The sequence below is a fragment of the Porites lutea genome, chromosome 1, assembly GCF_958299795.1.
Source record: "Porites lutea chromosome 1, jaPorLute2.1, whole genome shotgun sequence".
NCBI classification, from domain to species: Eukaryota; Metazoa; Cnidaria; class Anthozoa; order Scleractinia; family Poritidae; genus Porites; species Porites lutea.
In genome coordinates, this window is record NC_133201.1 from 16,636,256 (window position 1) to 16,663,721 (window position 27,466).

Sequence of the window (27,466 nt, forward strand, 5' to 3'; positions counted from 1 at the left end):
CGAACGTTTTATTAATCGAATCGCCTTAACCTATGACTAAATTCAGTAATCTAACACAATCGAACTCTCACGAAAAAATTAGTAATCGAACTTATTCGAACTTTGTTTAGGATTGAAGGTCGAAGTTGGCATGCATTCGAATAAAAATGGGACGTTATACAGGAAAATTGCGCGTGTTTTGCTGAACTTAGTTTCCTTTTTCTAGGGTGTCTTACGACTGAGTATATTCCGGGAGTGTTGTAGTGGATCAATGAAGTGTATTCTTTGGAGCGAATAAATATACAAGAACACCTGGGAAGAACAAGACTATATCGTCATATTACAAATTTATCTTTCAATCAACCTCCTCAATCACAGAGTGAATATTATATTTCGCGAAAGATTTTTTTAACCGTACGGCGTCCGTTGTACAGCTGTTGGTAACGTGACAATCAATCGCACCGACACGTTCAGACTTCTCCACGTTTGTTTCTGCCACGTGGATCAGGGAAAGCATCTCCTGTTACAGCGCTACACAAAGCGACTTCAATAAACCACGAACATTTATTTCTCATGATCTTAGCTCATTAGGGTTTTTCGATTTAGCGGAAGTTCGAGCCATTTTTCCGAGATGTGAAATTGATCCCATTATACTGTAAAAGGTCATCTCGATTTTTTTCGCTATAAGTAAATCTTTGAATGATGTAAAAAAAAATAAAATAATAACGGTGCCAACTTTCCTCACTCGCAGCCAATGGCTGAATTGCGGAGGAACCAGAGAGGTGAGATCGGACGTCATCATGTAAAGGCGCCACTTTAGTCCATGTTTTGATCACACCTCGCCCACCCAGACCGATGACGGCAAAAGTCAGATAGACCATGACATCGGAGCCTACGTCCCCTACTCTTTTCCAACAATGTCACGGGTTCTTTTACGTCCCCCTCCAACTGAAGTACAAGGATGAAGGAGACAAGGCCAACGGCTTAACGTCACCGCCCAATGACGCGATCACCTGAACTGAGAAAGGGGTTTCACAGCTAGCATGATCTCACCAGTTTTCTAAGGACCTTGGTTGATGGTCCGGCCGGGGATTGAACTCACGACCTCCCGCTCAGCAGACCGGCGCTCTTACAACTGAGCTAACCGGGCGACGGTTAAAATGCAAAATATCTGGCTCGTAAAAGGATAAATGAGCACAAACATGCTTGGTAAATTTTTTCTAAAACAAGCGGATTCATTTGCAGTATTTGCGTCTAGGAGAGGAGATATAAATTATAAATTATCGTATTTATATGGCACTCGATGAGACGATGAAAACGATTCTTATTTAAGTTTGACGCAGCAAATATAGAAATAACCTGCGATCAGGCCTCCCAAAGAAAATGGGAAAATCTAAGGACCGCCTGATCGCAGGTTAATGAAGAAAAATTAGATATCGTGAGAGATTCCCTCCGTGCCCAGGATATCATCCAGCAAACAAAAGCAGAATTGTTTATTTTTTCCTTGTTAGCGTGTATGGTCTATCGTTTTTAAACGACTTTTAAAACCCGTTAGCACCAAGTGTGAATTTATTTAATTTGCAGCATACGCGTATCGTATCGGCCGAATGCGACTGCTACAAATTGGGAAAGACGCCCGGGGAAGTCTCCAGGCATCGCATCTCGCAATTTTGTCTACTTGTGGATATCTATTCGACTCTGTGCATTTTGTGGGTTAGGGTGAGGGTTGAAAACTATGGCAAAAGCTCAATAAATTTATACAAACGGCAGAATGTGCAATCATAGTTATTGGTGCAATCCAACTAACTAAGCGAATGCAAATATTTTTAGACACTGGCGCGAAATTCCATGGATTGCAGAAGAAAGCCTCATATATAACAACTTATTGAGTTACAAAAAGAATAACAAAGAAGCACATAAGTTGCATGCATATTCTTTGGAAAAACACACATTTTAAGCTAGTTCAAAATGAAGGTTTAAACAAATTAGGCTGAGTGCCTGCTTAGTTTTGATGGTAGAAAGAATAGGGTGAAAACCTTCTTCCACGCCCCGTATAAAAACCCAGCCTTAGAAACATTGTCGCCTTCCATACTTCAGCACCTTTGTTTCTGAGAGTACAAAACTCGAATTTCACGGTGTATTGTGATTTTTTACTTGCACTATTTACGTGCCGTGATTTGTTGGGGGCTGAAGGGGAATTTTTTTTTTTCTCGTCTTCTTCAGCCTGAGGCTCTAAAAAGTTGGCCATGGAAATTACTTCCTTGAATCCTGATTTTCTTGGTGAATCGAATTATATGTAACTTTGCAAGAAGAGTATAAAGTTGAGAGCTGCAGTTGGTCTCGTAAAGTGAAGTTATAAACACCCAGCAATTTACTTACAGTAGTCGGCGTTAAACGAATTTCACGTATTGAAAGGCTAGTTCCACTTCCGCAGAACTTCCGCTAAATCGGAAAACTCTATTTGGTTGTTTTGTTGCTTTGTTCTTGGGTACTTACATATGGGTACTTACCAGTCTTTTATTCTGTGAGTAATCGGCCTAAAGTCGTCCACTAATTCCTTCTGAAGATGTGCTAATTTTCCCCTTTTGTTTTTGAACATCCTCAATCCTTGTCTATTTTAAGTGATGGTTTAAAACGTTCGATTAAGTCCGATTGGTTCGATTGAGTTCGGAAATCAAACTTAATAGAATTTTCTCGCAAATATTTTAGTTCGGAATGTGTTCGATTACTGAACTTAATCGAACCCAGTCGCTCGATTAAGTTGAATTGAGTTCGATAAAGTTCGATTACCGAATAGTTGGAGTGGTTACGTCTGAAATTACAGGGTGTCCCAAAGGTTCATTCCTCTGCTTTACAAGTCTGTAATACAGTACGATTGGTCTGGAGGAGAATTAAACAGCCATAAGGGAAGGTGGGAGGGGATTGTGTTCCACAACGAGAAGTAAATGAACTGCTGTTTTGTTGTATACTACGGACAGTCTCTCTTTTTTCGTAGTCCGTCGAGCGAGAACGCGCGAGAGACGAAAATGACCACGCGCGTGACTGCAGGCGCGAGACAGAAGAGGCACACAGTGTTTCTTTTTTCTTGCCGCCCTCTTTTCCCGCGCCCAAGTGGATGATTGTTGAAGGTTACATAATTAGTAATGTCTATTTCAATATAGTAGTACTGGCTTTGTAAAATAAAACGAGATCCTTAATTTCTCTATCGTAAGGAAGAAGCAGCATATCCAAGGTAAGTAGTCTCTTCCCATATGACATCTGGCCTGTCTTCAAGCTTAAAATCCATCTGGTGGCACGTTTGTTACCTGCTCAACCTCATGTTTTAGTGGCTTCTGAGCAAGAGACTAGATTTCTGTAGCGTAACAAAGGTGAGTTTTCATAATCGCTTGATTATTATAGGGACTTTCTTACTGCCACTTTAGTTAACATGGGTCCTGATGTCTTAAGCAAAGCTAGCAGATTGTTTACTTTTGCTGTAATCAGGTGGAAATGTAGGTCTCAGGTAAGCTTGTCCGAAATAACTACACCCAGGTCCTTCTCCTCATACACACAGTAACTTTTCAATAAAGAGAACAAGTAGAACTGGACCAAGTAGGCTGCCCTGGGAAACTTCCGATGTAACTTGGGGTCGATTACTAGACAACAATTTCCAAATTCTCCACTTAGGTGATCTGTAAACCAAAGAAGCGTGCCGCCTTCCGCACCATATCGTTTGAGCTTTTGAAGCATAACTTAGAGATCAATGGAATCGAAAGCCTTAGCCAAGTCCAAGTAGATAACATCTGTTTGAATATTTTTTTCAGGTTTTGACCAATGGCATTAAGATAGATAGCAGTTGCCTTTATTTTTCTTGATCAATTACAGGCGATGTTTAATTCTAAAGAGGTACTTAACTACTCAAGTGATTACCGTTTTGCAATATTCATCAGAATTGCAGTCCAAATGAACGCGAAAGCTTTTCTCTCGGTTCAGTTTGTTCGGGAACTTGGGAAGACGGGCAATAATGAAACCAAAAACCACTCCAAAAAGAAAGACAAGAACAACAGAAGGGCAAAGAAACAAGAACATGTTATGAGGTGACAAAAGTAAAGTAAAAGTTCACGTTCCTCTTTTTCAAAAAGAGCACCGACGACAGTCATATTCATGCTAGGAAAAGTACCTTTTTTGGAGGCGGGTAGGGAGGGCGGGGATTCAAAAGGGAGGGTTATCAAGAAAAAACATACAATATTGTGAGAGTCAGACCTAATTTGTTTGTTGCTTGGGGAGGGCCACCCTCTAAAAACTCGGAAAAATTAATGAACACCTCATACGCTTTTTAACCCAATCTATATCACCATTTAAATAACACGCCCAGTAGTAAATTTACCGTCCAAAATATTTTGGTATAGTAAAATTTGTCACAAAGCGCTACGCATGTTAGAATACAACAAAGTTCCGGTCACTTGCCCACCATTTAGGAAGCTATCAGAGGAAGAGAGATAGTAAGACAGTATGCCTAAGGACTGATACAGGAATGGCTGGAACAGAAACAATCTTTTGTTTACATCAGCGGACAAGGAAAGGTCCTTGGGGCGAGGTATTACCAATTGTATCTACACGAATGATGGTTTTGATTTACAATCTAAAATTCATGCAACTCAGTCTGATCTTTACCTGCTGATTTTAAGCATGAGCCTGCTGGTGGAGATTTGCCGCTCTGGCCCGGTGACACAAGATTTCATCTTGAGGACGGCGCCGATATTTTATTTCTTTGTTTAATATGTGCGCTACGTTGTTGTCGCCGCTTAGCGGCTCAAAGGTTTTGGAGTGGCAAGAAGAAAACAGAAGAACATCTGGAACCATGAGATACTTTCAAATAATAATTTTATGGCCCCCTCGGAAACTGAACTAACTCGGAAACGTCTAACTTACAGGAGGTAGTGAAGGTGTAGCTTTTGAAAACGTTTAGGAGCTGTTTATGTGGGGGGAGTTGATGAACCCTGAGGGTAGGTAAGGTAAACCGCCTAGTTGTGGTAAAAAAATACCCCGCGTTTACAGGCAATCTCAACAACCCCGCAATCTCGGAGGGAATTTTCTCGGGATTATCGATAGGCGGCCTCGTGATCAATTCCATTAAAGTTGCACTTGTTTTGTAGTCCTTCATGTTCCTGACAAGAAGTTCGAATCCGTCGGCGTTTCTCTTGCCTTGTGAAATCAACTGATTAGAAGGACAACGTAGTGAAAGAATTCAAAAGGTAAATGTTAGAGTCTTTGTCTAGCGTGGATATCTCCTAACGGTACTCATTATATAGGAACATATCTGCGGCCGAGAGGGCGCTCAATTTACCGCTTCTCCCCCCCCCCCCCCCCCCCGTTCCCATTAGTGCTCCTTTTTATGGGTATTTGAAAGGCTCTTGCTTAGTTTTTCATCATTAATGCGCATTTTTTACGCATGATTAGGGTGCGAACATTAAAACCTTAAGACTACAGCTACCCAAAGAGGTCAATATTCATTTTCTCTCAAACGAGTATGGTGACCTATTTTTCTTAATCTTTTTTTAAAGTGAGTAGTAACTTTATTTCTCTAGAATAGATAGAGATTAATTTTCAGTGTAGAAAAGGAAAATCGTCGGAAGCGTGTTCAAAGCTTGTACTTGTAAATATAATCATATTGGTATTTTAGGGAATTACTGCGTATATACAAGCTGGTGCTGCTCCTAAATGTCTATGGGGACCTCTCACTTGTACTTAAAAACTTAAGTTTCTATAACATAAACCCGTTTGCAAATGAATCGCCAGATCGAGTTCATTACATTCCCATACTCTCGTGCTAAGCCGTTCAATCTTTTCCTTAACAAAAAAAAAAAGTGGAATGTTTCGAGTGCAGGATTATTTCAAACAAGAAATATGATTCAAGGAATATGTCATTATCAACAAGCTACCCTCAAGAAGAAGTTGTCTGCCTACAGACCCTACTTGTATTTTGAGCTTTCTCGTTGATCTAACTAAGAAAGTTGAAAAAATTAGGACGATTAGCCGCGAAAGACGTACAGAAAAACTGTTTCTCAGGTTCTACTAAGTTGTATAAACATTGGAAACCTTTGTTTCAATTACTCGGAATGCGTAGAAGTCTTCTCCAATGATCTTAAAATGCTGGTCTTTTCATTATTTGTAAGTGTATAATTCGATAATTTAAATCCAAACCGTATGCTGTGACAGCTCCTTCTTTTCCCCAGAGGCACTGTCTCAGCAAAAACTGAGGAAGAATTTCCTTTCAGTAATCGCAGCCATTAAAAATTGTTTTGTTTAGCCATGACATGCGCGCACACTGTATTAATTTACTTGCCAAGTCTTAACTATGAATGAGGGGGGCATTGGGGTATATTAGAAACCGCAAAACCGAAGAAAAAAATCATCCAAAACCGCAAAAAAATTCGGCGAAAACCGAAAACCGCATACAAAACCGTCAAAAACCGATACAATGGTGACAAGTGGGGCATACAGAACAAACTAAACTAACACTAATTTCACCAAAGTATTTGTGAATGTCATGGACTTTGTCTGAAGCCGTCGTATCTTTTTGTGTCTGCTTAAATCATAGGCTTTGTTTCTGCCGCTCTCTCGAGCCCAGACTTTGCAGCTCAATTTCCGAAAAGCCGCTAGTTATGGAGCCTAGTTAACTTAGGAGAATTTGCACACAAGTCCTCTTTAGAATTGCAATTTTGCAGTCGCAAAAAGCTATAGCTCTGGAAACTTCAATCGAAAATCTCTAATCGAACATTACCATTTGATAACTCCCCTCCTCGTAAAAAAACGCAACACAATCCACAATTGCTTCTTCCGTTGCTGGCGCGGGAGGCACGTTGGAAGCCATAGCTCGCAGACTGACCAAATGGTCGCCCTGGTCTGCGAGGTCAAAGGCTCGCCGGGCGTCAAGGGAGACGCTTGATACCCTACCATGACATTTATTTTGTCACGCATTCCTCTAAATGACTTTGGCGTTTCGCGGCTATTCGAGATTAAGTGCTGCTCAAATCGAACAGAAACCGGAACCCAAAATAGGACAAAATAGGAAAAACCAAAAACCACATCGGGTACCAAAACCGAAAAACCGCTAGTATTTTTCACGAAAACCGAAAACCAGATGCTAAAAAACGAAAAATCCGCAAACCGCAATGACCACCAAAACCGAAAAACCGAAGTCTTTTGCAACAAAAACTGAAAAACCGATCTATAAAATAGCCAAAACCGCAAAACCGAAAATCCCAATGCCCCCCTCATGAATCTTTCTTACAGATTTTGCTTGCCACCATTTTTTTTTTGTTTCTTTTAGATCCCGTACTTTGTAATTGTGCAAAATTGATACGTTTTTACCATGTGTTTGGTCCAGACATTGAATTAAAGTTTGCGTTGAGTTTTACTGTTCGGCTCGCTTTCTTTCCGTACGTGAAACCCCAGCACATTTTACAGTTTCATAACAAAACAACAACAACAAAACACTCATGCACGCTATTCGTAGCGTTGCGTTCACTATCTTTCTTCTCTGCATTCTATAAAGGCCTTTAGTTCATTTTTGAAATCAGCCCAACCTACCGTGAGATTTGTTAGTTATCTGCAAGCAGATATTTAAACTGACTAAATCTGCAGGCAGTTGCCCGCGTAATGTATATCATTTTTCCACGAGCAATGTCAAACTGTGGTCCGTGCGACGGTCAGGACGGTCTGTTTGTCGATTTTTTCTTTAGAGCAATGTATAATACAACAATTATTCGATTCGGTTTTTGTGATATCCGGTATAGTTAAGGTCTCGGTAAGTGTTGTTAGCCTTAGCATTTGGCTCGGTTGATAAGACCCACTTCGAATTAGCCAAATCTGTTTAAAAAGTTAGCAAAAAGCGAAAGCAAATAGCGACATCATAAGGGTAATGAATCGACTCTTGTTCATTGGCGCGTCAGTACCCCTCGGGAGGGGGGGGGGGTACTCCCTTACAAGAGGCTAATGGGGATTTTCCGCTGGATGGGGTCGCATTTTCAATAGAGTTACTAGGATGGGGTCGTAAATTTTCGGAGTTTTGGGGTAATAGGGATTCAAAATGGGAAGATTCTCGGTTAAAAAAATCACGATCAGAAAGTTGCTGTTTATTAAGGTTAACAATAAGCTCGCATTGACCGCATTACGTATCGCCGCTTGAAACCACATTGATAAGGTAGGTGCATAAATAGAAAGTGAAAGTGAAGTTGGAATCGTAAAAATTACATTTCCAAAAAGAGACTAAGATGGGCTCTATAATTGGCCAAAAAATAGACTATAATGGAGTAAGGGCTCTGAGAGGCCAGCGGCACATACCCAGTAAACATTAACTCAAGACTCCCCACCCCCCCCCCCCTCTCGGACCAGTACCACCAGAGGTCTTTAGATCCTATTAGGAGAGTCATATGAATTTATAAGAGAAGACTGATGCGTCTTTTACTTACAAGCCGAGCAAGGAAGAGAGATTTGAAAATATTCCTGACGGGAGCGTCTTGAGCTCGTTGTCGTTCAAATACCTGCAGGAAAACAAATCACAGTTAATATGTGTGTGAGATAAACAGAACAAAACATCATTTTCGGTCGCCAGTTTGTAAAAACTATCCATAATTTAACCTTTGCAGTCATACAGCCGCGTAGAATGTTCAACAAAATGTGTTATGGTTGGCGTGCCGGAGTTCATTAAATTGGTATGTTCCTTTCCTAGATGCCATGCGTGTGCTTCAGTCGAGATACCGTATGGGACACTGCAGAAATGCTGTTGCACGGGGTCTCTGGCGCAAGTACGACCCTTAACTAGGGATGAACCACTTGATAAAGTACCGTAAAATTCCGAAAATAAGCCCCTCCAAATATAAGCCCCCCAAAATCGTAACGCAAAAAAACCCTCCGTGACTCGCCCCTCCAAATATAAGCTCCCCGGGGGGACTTGTACTTGGAATTTGCCCTCGAATACAAAGCAAAGAAAGCAAAAATGGTAATTTCCTTCCCACTACAAGCTAGCCCAATCGATTTTGAAACGCAAATTTCCCTCCGTACATAAGCCCTTCCGAATATAAGCCCCTCCAAAAATAAGCCCCTCAAAAAGGGCCTTTGAAAAATATAAGCCCGGGGCTTATTTTCGCAATTTTACGGTAAATGGAAATCTTATCCCTCCTACATTGATTAGTCTTAGAAGCACTGTTAGCAACACTAAGGACACGCGAGAAGTGCTTATTTCTCTCCTGTTCTTAACCCTTTGGCTTAATTATGCAAACAGCAATGTTACAGTCGTTTTGACTTCTGGGTAATTCCGTTAAATGTTAATTACGCATGATACTAAGGGAGTATTCACCAAAGTGGAGGAATAGTGGTGAAATTTTTCAGAACCGCGAAGCAGCGAAGTTAATGTACGTTAAATATCCACTTTTAGGCCGAAACGTAGGAGAATAATTGTTTTAGTAAATACTAGATAAGCTGAATAACTAGCGGACCAAAACCCTACATTTGTGATTGTCAAATCACGCCCAGAAATGCACGAAAGTCTTAAAATCTTGCGCGCAACGTAATGCATGTCAATGCGCACAAAGTCACACGGTAACTCAGGCCATCAAATAAATTCAAACTTGATGTCAACCAAACGAAGGACGCCAAACGTTTGACGACGGCTTCAGTTATAAAATTTCAATGGTTTTGGATTCGACAATTTATAATCAACTTAAAGATGCTTTTTGTTTCCGCTTCGGCTCGGCTAGGAGGTGAGGTGCATGGTTTTCACTATCACGCCATCGAAAACTAAAATCAAAACCTTCAGGGAATGTCTGAAGCCATTGAGAATTTCAAAACTTGCGAAATTAGAAAGAGCTATATTTTCAAAATTGGAAACGATATCACGTTGAAAACTTGAGAGATATTTTGCTAGATGGTGATAAAACCTTAAAAGTCCTTGCGATCAGGAGTATGGGTTTTTGTGACGTCACTTGAAAGCTAAGAATAGAACTTGGCAAATCACTGAGCTAGCCAATCAGCGCGCGCGAAAAGCACTATTCACTTGCGTGGTATACATGCATACTCCGCGTCCTCGCTTGAAGCGATTCAGTATAAGCTACCAGCAAAAAGACCATTGGCTTTATGAACTTGAAACTTTTTTGATATGAACTTTTTCAGTGATATTCTCATGCAAATAAAATTCAAATACACATAAAAGGTTTTGCACTTAGCCTTGTTTTGAAAGTGAGAGTTTTTGTAACTCAGAAATGACCTATTGCTGGGTGGACAGCAACGCACAAAGAACACCGCGGCAAAACGTCTACGCATACTCCGGGCTGAGCATTTCCCGTCATGTCTCAGTCTTAATGTCTTTAAACTTCGAGCTTTATTTGGAATTCGACAACTCACAATCGCTTTGTAGTTTATTTACCAGTTAGCTCGTGTTTTGAAATGAAGCGTCCTCGTTTCGGTTACTTCTTTAATAAGTATTACTGTTCTCTGCTGGTCAGTTATCGTCCCCTCCCAAATGCCAAACCAGTGGCAGGCAAGAAAGCCGGTAAAAACAAATTGGTCTTGTCGAGCGCTAGCGACCTACAAACTTCAAACACCATTTACAGCGTTGGTGCAAAAGCTTGAGACTCGAAAAATGAACGAATTTTTCAAAGAAACAATTTTTTTCTTTATCTTTTGCTTTAGTTTCTTGCTTATTGTTTTTAAATTTCGCGCGACGGGAATTTTATGTTTTCCCAATAACCGGAAATACAAAAGTGACCGGATGTTGAATTTCTCGCTTATGCGCAGTGCGTTTCGCGCAAAGCATCTTGCTGCTTCTTGGCCGCAGATCGCGATTTTTGCAAATCTCGGAACAGTTTTTTACCCTAGAGATGTCAAAAATGATTTGCTATGATCTTGCAATGGGAGGCCGTGCAGAAATTCTTAAGGTATGGTTGTATTTTCGCGTTTGAAACGCCGTAGGAGCTAAAATTGTTCGGTGAAGATATCGCCAAGTGCCATGTATACAGTTATGCCGCTTTCTCACCGATTTCTTACACATATTATGATTTTTCCCTCTGAATTTGCAGGGTAATCCATTTACGATTATGTCTTTATCATTTTTCAAATTAACTGTATGTGCTCGTCGTTATAGTCACCGAAGAATATCAAAGTGAAGTCGTCTCAGCGCAGCAAGATTAGCACTTGACTGCGGAGCGGGAGGTCGCGGGTTCGATTTCCGGGGCCGCACCAATACTCAGGGTCTTAAAATACCTGAGAAATGAAACTCCCTTTGCAGTGCAAGCGGCTAGACCTTCGCGTGGCTGTCTCCAACTGGAAACGGGACCGCCATTTAACGGGCGGTCCCGTTTCCAGTTGGAGACGTAAAAATAGTGTCCCAAATTAGTACTTTCGTGCTAAATACCTTGACACTCAAATAAAGTGCTTTTTTTTTTGCAGGTGATTGCTTAGTTGATTGTTGGATGGGAATGTGCGGAGTGTTCGCCAGCAAAGTGAATCAGGTACATCCGAATGTGAATGTTAGGTTTCATGTAAGTTTTCTCCTCTTCCTCTGTAGCCTCCCCGCAGACGTCCTTTGGGGTTCGCTTGTGGGGGAGAAATGAATGCGTGACAAGCAAACCCCAAAGGACGTCTGCGGGGAGGCTACTTCCTCTGCTGCTGTGCTAACATTTTTCATTTATAAGAGAATCATTGTTACCATTAAAAACAATGCAATGAACCAAAATGAAAATAATATTATAAACTGGCAGCTCTAAGGACAAAATGTAGAGACATTTTCAAGAGAAATGCAAGAAAAAGATCATGATGAATCGTTGGTCGAGCTTCTGCGTAAGCCCCTTTTATTCTGTTTTCTTTGTAATCTACACGTTGCACTGGAGAATTCCATAAACTTGACGTTACATCTCTGATGTGTTGTGTGACATCAGTTTTGCATTTTCACACAGTGCTTTTATTCTGATGCACTAGAGCCCAAATTATGACAGCAGTATTTTGAAGTACACTTGATAAGTGCGTTGTGCTCATATCATGGAATTATGTTACTAGGTACTGTAGCTTCAGTTTCAATTTCATTTCATTTATTTGCCAGAAAAATACAGTCATTCAATACATTGCATCAAGGCTGCTGCCTAAGAAAATTTTTTGGTCGTAAAATAAGAAGTTAGGAGCCCGAGCAAATTTCTAGGTGCCCGTTCAACAAAAAAGTACATGTAACCTTATTAAACATATGACAACTGGTGCACTAAAGAATCACTGGAGCACTGGAGAATCAGCTAAAGAGTAATGCTTTCAATGTAGATTTAAAAAGAGAGATAGTAGCAGCACTTTGTAAATTGAAACATTTTGGACCCCGAAATCTTGTACCAGAAAGTCTTATATTTATTTGGACGGGAAATAATTTAGAAATTATTAGAATTTCTAGTAAATACAGGAATGAACTTGATTCGCCATTAAAAACATTTCTTTGAATACAATTTTGGGAAGCAGGCCAATTTAATAAAAGTGCATAAACTTTCCAATTTGAAACGAGTACATTTGTAAATTTCAGGGAACTTCAATATTGGAAAATCGTTAAATATACATTTAGGATTGATCAGTAGTTGTGAGAATCAAAATTTTAATGGCTTCTTGGAAATAGGCAACCACTACAGCAACGGCTTAAGAAGTAAATTTGCACTGTTTCAAAAGTCATCACCTTGTGCAATTTGCTAAATGTTGGCAAGCTTTTCTCTCGTTGAAATCTCAAGGACTGTACATGTATACTAAGTTCAGAGAAACAAAAACAAAATTTTTGTCTTGTGTCATTCATACAGACAGAAAAATGTAAAACATGAAACAATTTAGGAAGTTTTGTATGGTAGCTGTATAGTGATAGTGATAAAATGTACGAAAAAGTGTGATACATGTGCAAACTTGTTGTTTTCCTAATGTAAACCGACTCTGCATTGTTTTTTCACCATTCTTGCTGTAGCTTGCATGAGTCCAGGGTCCTGTTTTCACTTGCCCTTTTGGGGATTTACAATCGTTATATCGTTGCTTTCATCAACATTCATGATGCTTGCAAACATAATTATGGAGGTTATAGTTCTGTACAATAAAGCATTAAGAAGAAGAAGGAAAAGTAGATATTAAAGATGCTTCTCTTGAGCATCATTGCCATTCCCATGCTCTGATCTGGACGGCGATAAATTAAAGCACAAGAGAAGAATGGGTCGCTCCATCAACTTTACGAGAGACTAATTTACTAGTTAGCTCTTCCAATGGACATTTTTATTGAAAAACCAAGCTATGTACACTGGATGTAACTCGAAGCACATAGAGAATCTATCATTGATTTGCTAATGAGTTTACATGTATCTCTTTGTTTGATGAATGTTTTGTTGACTGACAAGTGATGTTTAATACTGGATTGCGAGAAGACCTCATGCTAGCTTAAGTTAATGTAATAAGTTGTGTGTACTGTCAGCATTAATTTTTATTATTTGCGTTTGACCAAGGAATAATGTTGAGAACAAAGATTTTACATTGTACAGCAGTTCCCAATAACCCACACCCTTGAAACTTAGGTTTTTTTCTGTGCGTTGAAACTTGAGTCTTCTTGGATGTCAATCAACTGTTTGCATTGTTTTTTGCCATTATCTGCTAGAGAAAGTTCTCTCAAAGTTTCATTGGAAGAGCAAAGGCTTGCACTTGTCATTAGATAGAGCTCTTGATTCTCTTTGATAGCATGACAAATGATAAGAAGTTCTACAACTTAAAAAATCCACATTCACTCCATATTCACTATGTGAAAAAAGTCTCATCAAAAGACAATTATTTAGTTTCTCTGCTGATACATACAGTGTATCTTTTGTTTCTTTGACTTATTCCTTGGCAGATTCCTCAGGCCTTGCGTTTTTGTACAATCAAAAATTAATCTTAGCTACCTGAAAACCTTTGTATAGTAAAAGAAAGAGTGTTTCAGCTATTTCATTCAGCCATTGTCCATTTTGCTTCAACATTATAATCCTTCATCTCAGCGAAATTGGAAATCCCTTCATTATGCAAAAATGTTCTTGCCCAACCTTGTTCCCAGGGTTTTCTCCCACCCGTCGCTGCGGAGCGAGAGAGAGAGAGAGAGAGAGAGAGAGAGAGAGAGAGAGAGACCCTGGTTGCGTCTGGTCAGCTGTCTCCCAGGGCTCAACACTAACTTTTCAACTTACTAGTCTAGTAGCTAGTGACAAGTTAGATGTTACTAGCCAAAAAAATTTTTTACTATCCAAGCATTGATGTTGGCTTGGTCAATTTTTGAATTTTGAATATTAATTTTTTTGATTTTTTTTTTTCCATCTTGGTGAATAACCCATGGGAAGTCGGATTTCCACGATGACTAATAAATAAAAATAAAATAAATATGTGTCAAGCTGTTTCACATGCAAATTCTTTTGTTTTTCTCAAAATTCCATAATGGATATCAGAGGATTTTTCAATGGCTTTAAAAAAGAAAAAAGGCAAAGATGATAGTTCTGAAAAGAAACGATCCGCTGAAGAAGGCGCAAGTGGAAGACCTCCACCACCAAAGCGGAAATTTCAGCACACACGTTGTGTAACGCTTGGCTGGTTTAAACACAGCAAACCAAAATCATCTCAATGAATTGCGCCGGTTTCAATTTAAATATTTTGTTCAATGGCCCCGAGTTCTCCTCACATCAAATCTCTCAGGTCGACATATCACAAAGAAAAATCCAGCCATTTTCCCGTACTATAAGACTTTCAGGACTCTGTTTTTCTTTGAGACTTCCTTGAAAAAAAAAAGAAACACCAAGACGTCATTGTAAAAACTGTTGAGACTTCTTCACAAGCAGGTGCTTTAGAAATGTTTGAAAAGCATTGGCAATGCTGTGAAACTCTGCGTGAAATTTCTTAATCATGATGTCTTGGCAAAAATACCTATACTAGTAAATTCAATATAAGTTGTAAAAGTGTTTGTGTGAACTGGGCGATCGTCTCACGCGAGCATGTCACGTCTGGTCAGCTAAATGAAATGTTATCCGTTTATATTTCCAAGCGATTTTGCGCATGATTTTATCAGGAAGCTCATGTTTTGTTCTGCTAATTTTGTAACAAAAAAGAACATCGATGTGCGTTTTCAGAAAATGCTGTCTTGTTTGTCAAATATTTCTTTCAACATAATAACATGTTCAGGAACCCTTTTACGTGCCACTGTTAAATTTGTGCTGAATAGCATGTGCCCGTAACATGATACGCCACAATGAAATTCCAAGATGTCTTCCTTGAGAAAGATGAAGGTCGGTCAATTTCATTTCTTTTACTAGCCAAAGTGGCTAGTGGAAATTGAAAACCTACTAGCCCAAACTGAATTACTACTAGCCCAAGACGAACAAGGGCAGTTAAGCTAAGTACATTTAACTACGTAAAGTATATGTCTTACATAATGTGAATCTCTCTTGAATAACAATGCCAAATTCAGCTCAAACTAAACTCAGTAAGGCACTTTTTCGTGAATTGCCTTACAATGGTCAAAATATACGCCAATGCCATGGCTCGTTTAATAATTTAATGCCGATAGAAAATCTTCCAAGTAAAAAGTATCTCGATCGCTTGCCTAGTCTTAATGATATCGACCTTTTTAGTCTTAACGCTGATAATGTAAATAATGGTGACTTAGAATATTCATCTATTCGTCCCGTTCGATGCAAATATTATTCTCCTCATAGTTTTAGCTTACTAACGAATAAATTAAACAAACAGGTATTTCGAAGTCAATTGACTCTTTTTCACAACAATGTGTGTAGTCTAAAAAGTAATCTCGAAAATTTACAAACCCATTTATTAAACGAACTCGATTTTCATTTTAATATCATTGGAGTGAGAAAGACACAGCTGAAAGCTGAAAAACACAGAGCTGTAGATAAAAATATACTCTTTCAAGATTCTGTTTACCTCTTTTCATTTAAACGATCAAACTGTGTCCGGGCGGCATATTCTCTTTACCTGTTGCTTCGACCTGTTAATTCATTTTCGAGGTTGGTGTCAGAGGATGGCAACACTCGATACATCTTTTCGGCGCCCTTTCAAACTATATAATGGTAGTCTTGAAAACACATACATCTGTTTTCTATTAAATGTGGCCTCCACAACATAGGAATGGTAATTCAAATCCAATGCATTTTGGTCCATATGAATACCACTGAGCAAATTATTTTTGACCGCACAAGTGGTGAATCCCCAATTTTTTCTGCATGTGCCAAAGCATCCCCAACATATTAACATTCAGATATTCTGAAGTTCAGTACAGCAAAAACGTTTGAGTGGAGGAAAGTAACGCAAGACTTGAGATATGGAGGGCCACTTGAATAGCAAAAATTAAATTAATGTACTATTGCATCAGTTTTCAAATTTAATGTTTAATTTACATTATATGTGCCTTAATTTCGCATCAAAAATATACAAAAAAGTTCATAGTTAATCATTAATAATCATGTACACTGTAACTGACAACTGACAAAATAATGGCCTGACATTTGTACCCCTCCTGCCCTTCCAGACCCTCTTTCTCCTTTCTCCATTATTTTTTATCAGCATCATAACTATAATAATCTGATATCCCACATCCCCACTAGGCAAAACTGGTGTATCTTAACTCAATTGATAGCGTTGTTGTCAGTCAAGACACAGGCACTTTCAGCAGTAGTACAGTTGTGCTTTGTTTTTAACTACTGACAGTTTAGGATCATTGAATTTTTACTTTGAATTAATAAAGGTGTTGAACTGACTGTAATAAACAGAAGAGCATAAGAAGTGTGCATCTGTTTATTCAGGCCGCTCATATTTATCAGCTTTATAAAATAGACTTAGTTTCACTAACTTTGACACTTTCTCCGGTATCTGATATCCCATATCCCCACGCGGTAAAACTGGTGTATCTTAACTCAATCAATAGCTCAACATGTGTTGTTGTCAGTTAAGACGTTATTTGATTACTGTGACCGTCACTTGTTTTTTAGTTTCCCTTGCAACTTCAGTACCAAGGGACAAATACAACAAAAAAACAAAAAGAGAAAAACAAAAAGGCATGATATTTTTTTTAAATATTAAATTATTGATTTACATGTCTTTCCTCTGTTGGTTCGCCTCCGTTTGCAAAAATTTTTACTGTGGGAAATATAATATTGGCCATATCATTGATTGTTCAAGGTTTTCAAACTAGATCAAACTGTTTTGAATAAAAGAGTCTGATGAAGCATGGGCAATCAACAAAATCGAACAATTTTTGAAGTCAATCAAACTTTGAGTTCAGTTATCGATCAAAGTGGAACTCACACAAGGAAAATTATTGTAGAACAAAACCAAACTTTCTAATTCCGAACTCTTGATGGCAAGTATGTTAATATATTGATCCAGTGTGAAAGCAGTGAAGTCGATTTAATTCTCGTTTCTTTTATTATTTCCATATTTGGAGTCAATTCTATAAAAATAAATATTCTCTGTGAAAATGTCAGTGTATTTTTTTACATGTGCCAAGCAAAAAAATTTTTAAATCTGCAAGTTGAAATCATCTTGGGAATTATCTCAATTATTATTCTTTCCTCCTTAATTGTCCTGAATCGTAGCATAATTATTTTTTCTGAATCCAGCACTCATCAGATTTCCCTAGCCTGTTGCTTTCCTAAAGTTGATTCAGTTATCACATTTGATTTTTTTTTAAAATATAATTTGGTTTATTTTGATTTCGTTCGGACATCAAACTCTCCAAAAAGCTGTGTTTGATATCACTGTATCAAACTCTTGTTCGAAAGAGTTTGATGGGAATTTTGTTTAAATTTGTTTTCAGTAATACTAATTAGCACACCAGGAATACACATGTACTGCAATTATCTGCTGACCACCAAGGTGACTGCTTTACAAGTTGTGAGAACATCATTTCAACATTCATTCATTTCAGGTCTTCCCAGACAGTCCTTGTTATATACTTTCCCTTACCTCCCATGGTATTGACCCTGAGTACATGTCAATGATAATGTGCAGCCTGAGAGGGGGTTAAACTTTCTCCTTTGTGCCCTGGAAAAATAGGCTTTTTGTTTCTGGTACCAGGAATTACAGACAGCAAATGGAATTAAAAAACTGGTCAGTGTAATGCTAAAACTGCACATGCAGACTTGGAGTAAAGTGCAGACTAGTTGCAAAATGCAGAATGAGGACTGCAGGCTTGGGTTGAAATTCTAATGTTATTAGAAAATATAATTCTCTCTGTGTGGATGGTGAGATAAACATAATGTTTTTTTGTGCTACTGCCCTCTGAAAAAGGCTAAGAAGCTCACAGTCAAAGCTAAGTACGTTGCACATTCTCTAAGAGAATCTGATGCAGGGTGTTCATTAGGCATCAGAGATTGGAGAATTCTCCATTTTCCAGCTAATGTTTGGTAGCCTGTGACTAGTCTTTATTTAGACTTAGAGCCTCTTTCAAAATAATTATTCTCCTGTAACTTTACACCTTTCTCCTGCTACTAGAATAATGTAAATGAAAACCCTGCTGATGTGGTTATGAGGAAGTTTCGTTGAGCAGCACATAACTAAAATCTGTGAAACATTTTGCTCTTGAAATAATTTGCGGTACTCCCTTTTTTTGTCACATTTCCCTGTAAACAGTACTATGGGTATAAAGCAGCTCTAATTTACCGGTAAGCATAAACATATTATCTCTATTATAACCTAAACCCTTGTGTTTGTAACATAAGCAACATGCTAATTTGAAGAGTGAGGTCTCTCAAAAGTCAAAATGGCGGCAAGTACATTTAATGCCAGGTCTACCGTTTACCCCAAGTCTGCAGTTCTCATTCTGCATTTGCACCTCGCCTGCATTTTACTCTTAGTCTACAGTTTACAGCCTCTGTCTGCATGAATTTACCCCTGGTCCACAGTCTTAACTTCGCAGTGTGCAGGCAACATAATATACTGACCATTACTATGAAACACAACTGTACACAATGTATACAATGTCATGCGCATGTACAGTGTAATGTGCTAACATGATTTGTATATCATTAATATGCTATGTTAAATATTCTTATTAGAATATCTACATTGGTAAAGTTATTTTACTGCTGAAAGATTTTTTGTCTCTCACCCCCCCCGCCCAAAGACTACGCGTAGTCTCTCTTTTCTTGGTCCGTCAAGCCCGTGTGCACTCCCCTCACTAAACCTGAAGAAAAAGTGAGACTGCCCACAATCTAACCCACCCCCCCCCCCCCCTCCTCCACATGCATTACCATACACAAAAACAAAGAAAAAACAAAAATTTAACAGCAACATATTCATTTGTAAACACAGTCATTCTAATTGTGACGTAAGTGTGGTCTGGTAGCCTGAGGATTATAGCCTGCAATTTTACTTAAGTAGCACTTTGTTTATATTTTTTCATATAACAGATCACCTTGGTATGTGATGTTGGTGCAGAAAGTTCTTCCAAAGAAAGCAGGATCATTGAACTTAATATCAGTCACAAGTTACGCTGTGCTGTATGGTTAGTCAAGCAAGTCAAGTTTTGCAAACTTAAATCTTGAAATACTACTTCCATGCTAAAGACAAATAAATGTCCAACTACTTAATATCAGTATTTATTACATGGCTGAATCCTCAAGCGGGCAAGATGAAGCAAATCCTGTGTTGTTCCCGCAAGTAAAAGTTCTCTTTTCCACTATGTAATAGATCGATAAAGCTTGTTCAGTCATGATAGCTGGATATTGGCCTCACAAAAAAGAGCTTGGCCAATATCCAGCCATCTTGATCAATTAATGTTGGTCAATAACACATAATTATTTAGAACAATGACTAAACTTTGTGAACATCTTTTCCAGAAAGGCATTTTATATTGCTTTTAAAGGGCTATGTTACGCTATATTTTGCTCTTTGAGAGGCTTAAATGTGTCTTGGCATAAATTGAATTTCAGAAATAATGGTCCAGTTTTGTTATTTACTGCACTTTTCACAAAGATGCGAACTCTTAAGTTGAAAAGCCGCCTTCACAATTGAATTTTTTGCTGCCGTCAATTATAATTACAATCACAAGCATTGAGCCTATGAACCACAGAAACACACAAAGTGGATCGAAATCAACCAATCACAAACCATGACCTTTTGAACCTGTAAAGTTCTATTCCTAAGAGATCGGCTAAGATGATTGACGGTAGTGAAAAATGCAAATGTCAGTTGGCTTTTGAACTTTAGAATTCGCATGTTTTTGAAAAGCGCAGCGAGACTTTATTGAAGCATTGAGACTGTTTCCTGTCACCTGTTGCTATAAATGACAAGGATGGACATGGATTGAAACTTGAAAAACTTGGGCCAACTTTTTCAATTTTTAATCCCGTGACTGCAGAAATGTCACCAAAAAATATTATGGTTTGTGCTCCCTGTGGACGAAATTAGCTTGATACATGTATCTTCTACATAACTGTACAGGTCAAGCATTTTGTGTAAAGGCGCTAAGTAGTGACTTGAGCATAGAAGTGACCTAAAACAGCAGTATCCTCGTGACATAGCCCGTCAGAAACAATTAAATCTGTCAAGGTCTTGAAATAATTGCCTTCATCATTGTGTGATAATGAAAGAGGCTTACAAGGTTTTTTGTCAAAGATTACAATGTAAAACTTTTATTAAAAGTATCTGTTCATTTCGTAAAGAGGTTTTAAAAAAGGTATACTTGAAACACAAAAACGGTATTAACAGACTTGTATTATGTGAAAGTGTGGCCATACTTTTTTTGTTGATGTATTATGGATTTGAATCTTGGCACTGGTCATAGAAAATTGTAAGTAGTTTAGAACACCATGTCAGAAGAGTAAGAATAAATTTTCCCTACACAATATAATATTATCCTAAATGGTTCGAGTCTAGGAGTCATTTCATATAAGTAAATGGTATATACAGCTGTAGTCCTTATTGGGACTGTTGTTGACAGGGACTGATGTTTTGGGAATAATCATGAAAATGATGATGATCACCCCGTTGTGTCAAAATGTCAGTCGCTGTCAACAACAGTCCTACTCAGGACTGCAATGTACATTCACTGGGCAAATCATTTCCACTTCCTTGAAATATTATAGACTACAAAACTATCACTAGCTATAAGCTGCACATGAATTTCACGGTTTATCACTATCTGCAATAAATGATATTAATTTGTTAACCGACTTGACAGTTTCTGTATATAAAAAAAACAGTACTACACATGACTCGTAGGTAGCTAATGAGATGCAGTTCATTTTCATCTGTAAGTACTGCTTAAAAGTAGAAGGATTTGTATGGGGAAAATCTGCTGGTGGAGACAAGTGGGCCAGAACCGCTATTTTTCCACTACTCTGAAGTTACTGCCATGTAAGTTGTTGGGTAGATTAGTTCCCTTGGACATATAAAATAGAAAGATCATAAGGCCGGGGAATCTTAATGACGCTCAGCGACTGCTCCATCAGAGCTTGCTTAAGTGAGTTCGATGAGGTTTTAGCTTAAGAAGCTGGACAGAGGGAGATATGCGAACACACTGTCTCGTAATACTCACCCTTTCAGAATCTTTATTGCCTATTGGTAGCGCAGGCAGAGTACTCCTGATCCTGTGTCATATATTTATTGCAGCGCCTATTATTAGAACTGGCTTCTAAAATCCAAACCCGTTTTCAGAAAATTAGTGGTACTCGGTTTGCGAAACAATCGCCTTGTCCACTTGAAGCCAGCACCTTTGTAAATAATTCGTTAAAATTTAGATCGAATCATATATTTCTCAATATTTTGATTATTCCTCTTTCGGATCCAGTCTTTCTCTCTTATTCATTTGAAGTTTAAAAGACAAGTACGTTTATTGATTGATTTCAAGCCATAATGAGCAAAATCTTTACTCCTACAGAAATTTTTTTGGGAATTTTCTTTTCTACTGCCCCAATTTTTGTAATTTTGTTATATTTCAAACAGCAACGAAGAAGAGTATTTTACATGCGGCCACGTTGGCCTTGTACAACGGACTATCAGTTTAATTCTGCAATTTCAGCATATCACCAATATGAGGCCTGAACCCGGACTTACAATCCAAAGTTCTAGGTGTTAATCACTCGGCCACCACGCCTTCAAAATGAGCTGTAGATACACTCCAAAATGAGGAAAGAGGTTTAAGAGGCGCATATACTCCTCAGAATAACTTGAGAGGGTTTATCCTTCGCTGTAACGGCTCTTGCCCATATTCTCCTTGGCCCTACTCCATTTTAAAAACTCATGGTACGTCTAGAATGCCTTTCCCTTTTCTAAGGATTACCGCAACCCTCTCTGTACGAATAATACCTTAAAACTACACGTGAGGTGTCTTCTATGACCCGCGAAACCGGTAAGAGCGCCTGACATTTTTACGACCCCATCTCAGTTCTTTGAGGGGTCGAAGCCCGTATCGTAGTTGTTGTCGATCTTCTATAAATATTTTCCTATCCCACCACCACCACAAACACGCATCCCTGGCCTCGACTAAAATTGCTTGATGCTATCCACGGTATTCCTTTAACTCTATTTAGGAAATGGCTTTTATTTTTCGCTTACAGCGACCGGGAAGGTTGGGTTCCTAGATCCCCTCCTCCTCCTCCCCGCTATAACTTCAAAACCGCTCATGAAACGGCCATCAGCAAAATCACAAAGAGATATTTACTCATCATTTGCAACATTTGACGCATGCACCTCCAGCGATACTTTCAATCCCGAATCTCCCCCGGATTTTGCTTTAAAATCCCGAATCCCGAGATTCAAATAAGGGAAATACCGGATCCCGAAAAACCTATTGAAGACCCTCTACCATTTGGTCATTTTAAATTCAAATCAGCCGCAAAAAGAGTCTGGATTACACTAACAGTTATAACAAATTTGATAAAATATTGCTATAAGTTTAATGCTATAATTTAATAGGCAAAAATACGAATAAATCTTTTTATAGGAAAAAAACACGGCTTTCTAAACCCGATTGCCATGGAAACGTCAATGTTGACGTACTCCTGACTACTACTTTAAAATGTTCCCAGATCATTTCTAGGAAAAGTCGCTGAGGTTGGTGATCATAGCTGAAACCGACGCCAGTTGAAGTTATTCAAATTTTTAGCGATGGAGGGGGGAGTCGGGGTTTCGGTCCAAAAGGCCCCCCGTCGGTCTGAATAGGGTCATATAATAATAATAGTAATAATAATAATAATAACAATAATAATGATAATAATAATAATAATAAGTCTGGTTTATTGATAAAATCGTCGCGCTTAGAAATAAGCGAATTACGAAATTATTTTAAAAAGATATAGATATTAATAAAAAGAAAATTAATTTAAGCCAATTACATCGTGTTCAAAATGGACTAGGCCTTACAATTATGAGAAGATATAATACAATAAATTAGATAAAACAACTAGAAACTAGAAATATATATCAAGTTATACATTAAATTTCCATAAGTTCCTAAATTACATGCCATGAGCATAAAGGCACATCGCCGGAAAAAAGCTTCGTTTAAAGCGTTCAGTTTTGCAACTTATAAGGGATGGTCTGTCTTTGTTGCGCAGGGACAAATATAACAAATATGGCGTAAAATCTAGCTTTTGTGCTTGACAAGCTCACTGTGACTGAGAACACGCTTGTCTCACGTGTATAACTTAATCTAAGAAATAAGAAATAGTTTATTACTGGGCTCTCTTGCAGCAAGAAAAAAAGGAATTAACGAGTAAAATTACTTTGTACTACTGATTTGTACTACAATAAAAATTAATCATACTAGTTAAAATATCGAAATGTAAAATAGTGATCTGCCCTCTTTGTCCCACAGGTAATAGTTTCATTAAACAAATAGATTTTGTCTGCGTTCTTCCTTAGATTGTACTCGGGCTGATTAATGAGTGGCCTTGGCAATAAGAAGTGTAAAGGATGGTCTTTAGACTTCATCTTATCCATGTAAGACTTAACACAAAAGTCATTGATCTCTCAAGTTTTGTTCTTTAGATTTGGTAATTGCAAGGCCTCCGTATAGGACTCAGCCTCAGGATAAATTTTCTTCAAAGCCCTTCTTTGGACTCGCTCTATTACATCGGATAAATAGTCTGGAATCAGCCTGCCATCATCATATGCTATTACAGGTCTTACTACTGTACTTAGATAAACTTTAAGGATGTTATCTTGAGCCACACCAGCCCTACATAATATCCTAAGAGAGTATAACTTCTTACTGGCTTTCTTGACGATGAGATCTACAAGGTTATTCCACTTAAGTTAATTGTTCATCAATTTATTACTCCTAAGATCTTGTAATTTTCAACCCGCTCTATAATATTGTTACCTATTACAATAGGGTTAGGCTAGGAGTTAGAATTGTGAAGGAAATTAATAAACATCTCTTTACACTTAGCTGGCTTAATAAAATCAACCAAAAAGAACTTTATGAACGTGTCAAAGTAGCTAGCCGAGGGTAATACCCCTCTACTAATTGGGGACACTCAACAACATAATTAAGAAAACCTGTTATTAACTAATATCTGATCAAAAGCCTACTAATTATTCGTTGTTACTTAAGGCCTAAAAAAATTAACTAAAATCGAAAGCCAGTCTGGAAAATTTCATTCTGTTATGTTATTCAGAAAAAGTGCGCGTAATGCTCCTTCTTGCATGCGTTCGAGTTTTCTACTGTTACAAGCAGTGCAGAGGTGCCAGGTCAGATGGCAATAAGTTAAGTAGGGCAATATGGCTGATTTATACAAAGTTAATTTTAGCATTGGTAAGAATGAGTTTTTTAAGCCTCATCGTTACTCCGACCCGTTGACTCGCCCTCTTACATAATTTATTAATATGAATATTAAAATTCAACTGGTCGTCTATGGTGACACCTAACAACTTAAGACTGCCTGGTGTTTCCTTGAAAGTGTAATGGAATATCACTTACTGTACTGTTATGTATTAAAGACATAGTTTGGTATCTACTGGGGTTTCCTTTTTGAAAATTGCTAGCATACAAACCAGAGGTTTTATTATTGGCATTTCTTATTAGATAGTTGTTAGCTGTTTCTAGGGTCTCCGCTATTCCATACACTGGATGGTCATCCGCGTATATATATAGAGAGATGAATCAATTACATATGTCAAATCGTCTTGGAAGATGTTACAGAGATTGGCCTAGGGCCAATCTCTGAGGACAGCCTCTCTTAGTCCGCTTCCACTCGCTTCTCTAGTAATAGCACCTAGTTACACTCAGTTTAGTCGATCACACAGATAGGATCTTATAAGGTCAAGTAATTCCTCTTGAAATCGATACGCTCTTAATTTGCTGATAGTAAAGAGTAAGTTTCATGTTATGAGATATCGCGAAATTATAGATTTCCGAAGCAACGACATTAAGCAAACATAGAGTTCCTTGGAATAATCTTCAAAGCAGTGGTATCGTCGACAAATTTAATGCGTAGGTGCCAGTCACACAAGAATTTATTCGTCATAACTGCGAAAACGATTATACTTAGTTTTGTCCCAATGGGGTACTCCTCCTTTCAGAGTTCGCTAATCTGACAGAGTTCCTCCGATTCTAACTGCTTGCTACCGGTTGGTCAGGAAGGCCCGGCGCGATCCATTTCAGGAGGACAGGATAGACTTCTAGTTTGGCCAGCTCTTGCATCAGTGATGTGGTCAATAAGATCAAATCCCTTTGTGAAATCAGTGAAGAACAGTCGAGCAAAAGAGATAGCGAGAGATAGCGGTTTTTACCTAATTAATTATGCAAAAAGTAGAGAAAAAATGACCTACTTTATCGCGTCTGTACCGAGGCAAGATTTAAAGCTATAAAACAGAAATATTTTTGTTTAAAAGAATTCTATCTTTTCTTTCTAATCCATGGTATGTTTTAAACCATAAACTTAATTTTGAATTTTTTATGGTTTTTTAAAAACTACCACCAAGCGCACTTTTTAAAATGGCTAAAAAATGAGCGACTTCAGAGGCAAAAAACTCACCTTGATATGTGTGATACCTAGCCAAAATGTATACTAAGACAAAGTTCAGCTCTTATATTAACAGAATATGAAATAAAAAATCTGGGTACTCCTGATTCGCCTTTACAAAATAAAAAGTTTCGTGACCACCAGCGGAAAAATGTCACAAATTTGCATAAGTCAAATTTGTAGAGAAATGTTGCGGCAGCCGGTTTTGTTTCAATTCAGGGTCAGTGTGTGTAATATTCGGAAACATCACGAAGCAAGAAAGCGTTTTTTGATAAAGTTTATGTTAAAAGATCAGAGTAATTAACCGTTCACAAAAAATAATAATAATAAACGACCTCGAAGAAGCGTTATATAAAAGCGCCGAATTATTATGTAAACTATATCCCATGTCTCTCGTTTCTTTTCGGTCCTTTTCCTGACTTCGTTGTATTAGCATCCGTATGTCTCATCGTAAACTCGCCTCCGGTATATCTAAAATAGGTAGGTACATTTTCCTTGAAATTTTACTTTGAAGGAGGTTTTTTGCGAACGGGATACACTGCGTGAGAGGAAGTCATAAACTAACAGTTAGAGTAACAATGTCACGCAACGACGTCTCGAGCAGCTCCGCCTTCTTTTACTGATTTTTTTCTCCTTATGAAATTTTATGGAAACTTTGTTTTGAACAGACAATGCGCTGTTCGCAACATCATTTGTTTCTCAGTAGTTTATTAGAAGGGATAGTAACTTTGCATGCCTGTCAGCCACGCACTAAAAGTTAGCATTTTCTTGCCAGAGATGTTGAAATCTGATTTTTTTTTACTACGTATTACAAACAACAAACCGTCCCTTGGTTAATTTCTTTACTTTTTCACAAATAGAGGTATAATTAGACAGCTACCAAAGGCCCTAGGAACCAGCTAAGTGATCGTAGTTCATACGGTCCAGCGGTTTCTCTCCTCCGAAACGAATCCGAAACATCTTTCCCGCAAAAACTGCCTCTTTTAGGTCATCGCGGAGTTGTACCACAGGCCAAGGGGCGTTTTCCTTCAAATAGAAAATGATATTTGTTGATTTCAAAATATAATGTAGCAGTGCCTTAGTGTGTAAATCTATGCGCGAAACCCATGAACCAAAACAAACTCCAACCGACGCCGCCGGAGAACTGGAAAAGGAGACTACAGTAGAACCTCCCGAAAGCGACCACCCAAAATGCGCAGACTTAGTGGTCGCTAACGGGAGGTGGTCTCTTACGAGAATCGAACCACAGGAGGTTTCTTTGAGAAGAAAACTGGACACATCTACTTTAAGGAAGATAATTTATTGCATGCAATTTCCAAGTTACGATATGTGCCTTTCCATGTTGTTGTTGTTCCTACCACAAGAGATCAGAAAACTCGTCAGGTGGTCGCTTACAAGAGGTTAAAAACAATGCAAAATCATTAAACAGTCAGCCCCAATTAGTGGTCGCGGGCGCTTACAGGAGAGATTCCAACTGTAAGACCTAAGTGGGTGGGTTTTGGTGTTTTGGA

The 27,466-nt window shown here is 38.4% G+C and overlaps 1 protein-coding gene across 1 annotated transcript in view; it reads left to right on the plus strand.

Moving 5' to 3' along the window:
- LOC140945968 (uncharacterized) overlaps nucleotides 1–19,574 on the plus strand; it is a 52,359-nt gene extending 32,785 nt beyond the window's left edge. Inside the window, exon 4 of the transcript XR_012166795.1 lies at nucleotides 19,395–19,574. The gene's annotated coding sequence lies outside the window, so the exon portion shown is untranslated. The remainder of the gene's footprint in view (nucleotides 1–19,394) is intronic.
- Nucleotides 19,575–27,466: the final 7,892 nt, after the last annotated feature.